Below are 6,604 nucleotides of genomic sequence, written 5' to 3' on the forward strand. Positions count from 1 at the left end.
GATTTTGGAAAAACTGTTACCATTATTCACCGGTCATCCCATCCGGTTTATGCTGACAAATCGTAAGCACCCCTAATTTCTTCGAAACCAGAAGCCCAAACATGTTCCTTCCCTAACCGTTTTCGACTTCAATCATCGACTTCAGTACTGAAGAACATCACAGAACGCCGAGGTCTGATGAACAACAACCGTCATACTGAGACAAAAACTCTGATGGCGATTATTGTTGAGAGCATGCACAAACAACCATGAATCCTATACGTACTCAACACATGACCTAGAAAAGACTTACTGATCAGAAATTTGAGAAGTATAAAACCAATATACTAAATATGTTTCATTCAACTGTTAACACTCTTTAGCGTACGCTAAGTGCAAGAGTGCAGTCAGTCACGAACAGAGTTGAACTTTGATGTCTTCTTGTTAATTGAAAAATTAAACGAGACTTAATTCTATGAGTCACCAACTGCCAGAAAGGATCACATGAGATTGCATCACGCATGGGCTCGTCAGTCTTCAAAGCTCGAAATGTGAATGTCGTTAAGCCGGGAGATGCTCGACGTTCTCTCTAGTATTAAGTGTTGTTGTAAGCATGTAGCAAAGTGATAATAAATAAACACTGTGCTGGGGAGGTTTACTCCCCATAGAATTACAACTTACAGGTCCACTTACAGGTCAACGTACAGGTAAGTCTCGGTTAATTTGGCAATTCTATGTCGTCAACACTACCACAGGAATACCATGAGACCTCAAAGCTCAGACATTCACACGAGAAGAATAAATATAAGCACAATTTATGTTTAATCAAGGATGATGTACTACAGTGTACATGCTGCATACAGTTTATCTTTGGTTGAACCGGAACGGGAACAAACTCAGTATCAAAATAGTATGGGCCACTAGGCTCGTACCAGATTTTACCAATCGCGTCTGTGCAGCATTAGAAAATCTCTTGAGATAATGACCATTCTGTTGACTCTTTTAGTGCTCTAGATTCCTTGTCTGCTGGAATATTTTCAGAATGTGAGGGGCACCGAGCCAAATGTTGTGGCGTATGCACCAGTTCCACATCATGGTTGCTATGTCAATGCACTGTAAGGATTTAATGCCGCCCATTGCATTTATGTATGATACTGTAGAGGTGACGTACGTCTGTGTATGTGTCTCCGACTACAGTCAACACAAAGGGATTGTAATCCCAAAAGAACAGCTTGCATTTCAAGATAATTTGTGATTTCTTTGTTCCTCACAATTCCAAAACCCTCCTGTAGAGGTTTCCTCACATACCGCTCCCCAACCTAGGTTTGATGCATTCAGAATATTATTTGCCCACCAAGTCAATTCTTCACTAGACTGGGTAGATAGCTAGGGTCAGTAAAGAATCAAAGTGCCCTTTATTTGCACAGTGTACCTCGAGTTTGTCAAGTTCCAATTTCCTGTATGAAGTTCAGCAAATTCCACAGCTGGATAACTTGAAACAAGGAACAGTAATCTTTCACAAGCAGATCTAACTTTCCTAGCTTAGTCTCAGTGAGGGTCACTTTCATAGTAACACTGTTAAGTACAAATCCCAGAAATTCCAATGTTCGTGAAAATGCGGGGTGCAGATGATAACCCATTTGGTAAGCATGTGAATTGATAAATAAATATTACCGGTTTCACTCAAACATGAGGAATTTCCTGTCTTCCTTTGCTATGGGGACGGAGTAATAAGCATCTTTAAGATCTACAGATGCCACAAAGCTGTATGGAAGGAGGTCATTTAAAAATGATGGTAGTCAATAAATTCGTTGAGCGGTTTAAGATTCAGTATCATTCTAGGAGTACCGTCCATTTTTGGAGGCATAAATATATTTGAAGGAAACCCATCAGGCACAAGGTGCATTATTTCAATGACTTCCTTGCCCAAATGTTTGGCAATTTCTGCATCAATAATCAAGGTTTCAGCCTGTGAGAAGTATATCTTATTATGCTGACATGACTGTTTTGGGGACTCGGCCTCAAACTCAATCTGATGATGTTTTATGTCATCCAAGATAATTGGGTCATTAGTCAGTGACTCCCAAAAGGGCACGCGGTGTTTCACCTATCCTGCCCAAAAATCTGTGACCCCTTTTGTGTAGGTCATCAAAATTAATGCTTCGAGCAACATTGGTTTTTCTCACCTGGTGTCCTACTGCGACTTGTGGGAGTTCTTGTGATTGCTTACCCTAATGTCTGGGTTGACGCTCGGCCGTGTCCTAAAAAAGGTCGGCGTTTAAATGCGTTGATGCGGTTGTTTAGTGGCCGTTCATAAAGTTTAGACGGCTGTGATCTGAAATTCGAGACTTTGCTCGAGTAAACTGGTCCTTGGGTATAGCTTTCTCAGTGGCGGATCTACTGTAGGAATATTTTAAGGGGGGGTGACAAAAGTCCAGATAGTTTAGGCTGCCATTTTGACTTTGTTTATGTCTTGCATTAATGAAAATGTTCACGTCAGGTAAACAGTATCTGTTCCAGCAAAAATAAAAATACACTAAAAAGCAGATAAATAGAAAGAAAAAAAAAGGAGACAAAATGGGGGGTGGCTACCCTTCCCCCCCCCCCCCCCCCCAACACCAGTAAGTTTGTATTAAACGGCCCTCTCTCTCATAAACGCCCCCCCCCCCCCCCGTGAAATTTGCTCCAAAATACTAGAAAATGGCGAAATAGGGCAAAATCAATCAATAGTCCATTTTACAGTTGTGTGCTTAGTTACCTGGCCTATGAATGAAAGTGAGGCTGACGTTGACCTTGTTTTGATAGAAACCTTACTGCTTTTCTTATGTAAATTTTTACTAATTAGCATGACAACAACAACATAAGAAAAGGAGGGAGGTCTGTATCATAACAAGGTAAACACTTTCCTCACTTTCTTTTAAAGGCCAGGTTTCTAAGCACACAACTGTAAAGAGGTCAATTTCTTAATTTCATTGCTTTATTAATATCGGTTTGTGTATTATGTCATGTTCAATTTCATATGCAAAGCAAGGATAGCGCTCTTTGATCATCTTGATCTTGGTGCTTAATATATCTGCAATTTTTTTCCTGCCTGTTCGAGCTTGATAGCATCCAGGAATGACAAGACCCACTTCGCGTTTTCGTTTTCCGCAAACTTGGACGGTAAGGGAGTTCGATTCAGACGCAGCTAGAAGACCAGCAAGGATTCTGGACTTCAGCGTTTGGTTATAATATGAAAACAAGTCGCACTCGTTGAAGCCCACTCTTGATTGTAGAAAAGAGAAAAAAAAATTAGAAACCATCGAGTGCAAAAGGCGTAAGCCCGCAGTCGAGGTTCTTTAAACATAAAAACGTTTTTGGCAGAAAGCATACTGTATACAGTTTTGTTGAGTTCCTTAAAATAAGTTACGAGAAAAAACGCCTCTCTCTTTTAAACGCCTTCTATCTATTAAACGCTCACTCTTGAACCCCTAAAATTAATTAAACGTCCCGGCGTTTATTAGATTACCTAGCTAACCGTGTTTACGACAGAAACTTCCTCAAAACCCAAATACAGCGGGCCTCTGACATTCCCCGGTCTGACGCGCTTAGGAACACAATGACAAGACTAACTGAAACCACTCCTTTTGTTATCACATAGAACCCACCACTACCTAACCTCACAAGCATCATTCACAAACATTCCAACATATTTTATTCATCAGACCGTTGCAAAAACGTTTTCAAAACACTCCCTTTGGTGGCTTACCGCCATTGTGAAAATATTATTGACATTCTTATTAGGGCCCAATTGACTAAAACACCGTGTAATGATAATTTTTCCGGTTCTTTTCGGTGCAGAAGTTAAAACTGTACCACTTGCCCCAATTTAGAACACAGCCGTAATGAATACATTTTTCATTTTTCGGGTAAAAGCCATAAAACCAATCCTCACATTAATTACTTGTAACATTTTCAATGTTATTTACATGAGTCAGTGTAAATTACGTAATCTTCAGTATATAGGGGAAACCAACTTGAACGTCTCCTTAAAGACCGTTTTAATGAACACAGACGCCCAATACTCAATCCCACTAGTAGTTATATTCAGCGACCGCAGTCTCAGAACACTTTCTTATCAATAACCATTCACACAGTCATATGTAACTCATTCCCATTGAAAAGCTCATCACTCTTTTAGGAAAGCTCGGGAAGCCCATCTTATTGAAAAAAAAAAAACCTCTTGGGACAAACAAGCGTGACGGTTAATTTAAACCGGCGATCTCGTTAGTATATAGTGTGTCAACGGCATTTATTACGTGGGATGCCGAAGGCATACCACGTCTTAAAACCAGTCGCGTATCTTTTTTTTTTTTTTTGTGGTAGTCACAAATGTGCATATACCCCACGGATATTGAATTAAGCTCCGATCGGGTGAATCTACGTTTATACCCTTCAATATTTCCAAACTTCCCAGCCTTGCGGTGTTCTAAGAGCGCGTTGGACCCCTCTGTCTCCGTAACAGACTACCGTTATCGCGATGAGGGCAAACATTTAGTTAGATATCTTTCTGCACGCGATGATTCACGCAATATTAAACTATTTGATAAAGTGGACAGATACTTTTCCTTTGAGAACGGCAAACTTTAAAGGTAAGGAGAATTTTCTACGTTATTTCTAGATCTTGCTTCGTTCTTGTGTGTTTTAAAGAAACGAATTAGCTATCGCCGTCACGGGGACTTCGCAGTGGTCCCCCATCCAAGTACTAACCCCATTAGAAGGAGCTTAACTGTAGTTGAAACTTGCACTAGCATCAACGATGGTGATCTTTGTGTTGAATTCGCACGTATTTCGTCGAACTTTATAACACTTGGAAGAAAAAAAAAAGCAAACTAACAAAAACCAGGTGTCTTGCCGTCATTTTGTCATAGATGCATCCTTTCTTTCGTGAGTTATTACGTGTTTGTAACATAAGGGCAAAATTTTCTTGTCACTGTCGAGGCACATCGAAAATCAGTTGGGCAAACGGATTAAAAAACACTTGTTCGCTCGCATTTTAATAGAGAAAAACAAACAAATCAACTTTTTTTTATGTCCAAAAGAGTACATTAATTGTTATTTAATTCCAGTTGACAATAAAAATTCGATTTTCATTCCTGAACAAAGGAAAAACCTATTAAACCACTTTTTGAAAATAACAAACGGTTCAGTGCCCAAGGAAAGAATTTGTGGAGTAACTTCTTCCGCTAAGTATGAGCTATTACTGGTATTTTGTTTTGTCGTTGTCGTGGAAATCTCTCAGGAAGAGGGAAGAGGTACTTCAGTCCAACTGGCCCGAGGTTATTGAGAATGTTTCAACTTTTCACCCCCGAGATGGCCGTTTTCCCTCGGATCATTACGTTATGACATTCACAATTAAACTAAGATTCAAGAGATCTTAGGGATCCACACGGCAAGTGTTCGATTTTAAAAACGGAAACCTCGACGCTTTGCGGGAATCCCTCTCAAGAACACCTTTCCAAATTGCTGCCTCCGAGGACATTGACGATTACTGGTCTAATTGGAAGGGTTTGTTTCTCTCAGCCGTAAAAGATCATGTCCCAACAAAAACAGTTCGTGACATAAACTCTCCGGCCTGGATTGATGGCGAAGTGCGGCACCTAATTCGCAAAAAAGTACGCTGCTTTGAGGAAATATCGACAGCACAAGACTGAAGAACGCAAACAAAAACTACGCACTCTCAGTCAAAACCTCAAGTACGTTATACGATGTAAACACCACCAATATCTGGCTAAAATTGAAATGCCATTCAAGGACAATCCTAAGATCTTTTGGAGCTATCACAAAGCTTTTCTCGGCGGCCGATCAGGTGCGAACTCAGTAATCTCTTATAATGGTGTAGCTGCTGAAAAACCAGAACAGAAAGCGGAGCTTCTTAACAACTATTTTTGCTCCGTATTTCTCCCGGCTACTCCTGATGTAAACATCACGCCATCGTATAACTCACTAACCGATATGGAAATTTCTCATATAGAGGTGCCGGTTAATGAAGTCAGGGAATGCTTGAGTACCTTGGACATTTCAAAAGCGCGCGGACCTGATGGCATCCCGGCGTGCCTTTTGAAAGAATGCTCTGAGCAAATTGCTCCTAGTCTTTGTTCGCTTTTCGATTTCTCTTTGAGTCGGGGTAAGCTACCCTATGAGTGGAAAACTGCGGATATTACACCTCTTGACAAGAAAGACTCAAAAGAACCCGCCGAAAACTAGATCCAGATCTTGGAACGTTGCGTGGCCACCCGTTTTCGCGATCACGTGAAACACTTAATCAGCCTTTCACAACACGGGTTTTTGAAGAACCGCTCGTGTGTCACGACGACGACGCCGACGAAAACGCCACAAAACAACGATATCATTGGTTAAAAGAGCATAAATAATCGTGCTGCACGTGCAGCACGGATTTTAGGTCATATTTTTGCAGTTCTCTGCGTGACGACGACGTGAAATCACTACATTTTAGGTTTTGACGACAACGTGAGCATGCAACAGGGAATCTTTCATTCTGCATTTTCAGTCTGAAACCGCTCGTACCAATTTATTTTTAGGATACTTCGCCCACATTGTACGAAGTGAACGTGATGGAATAATC

The sequence above is a fragment of the Montipora foliosa genome, chromosome 14, assembly GCF_036669935.1.
Source record: "Montipora foliosa isolate CH-2021 chromosome 14, ASM3666993v2, whole genome shotgun sequence".
NCBI classification, from domain to species: domain Eukaryota; kingdom Metazoa; phylum Cnidaria; class Anthozoa; order Scleractinia; family Acroporidae; genus Montipora; species Montipora foliosa.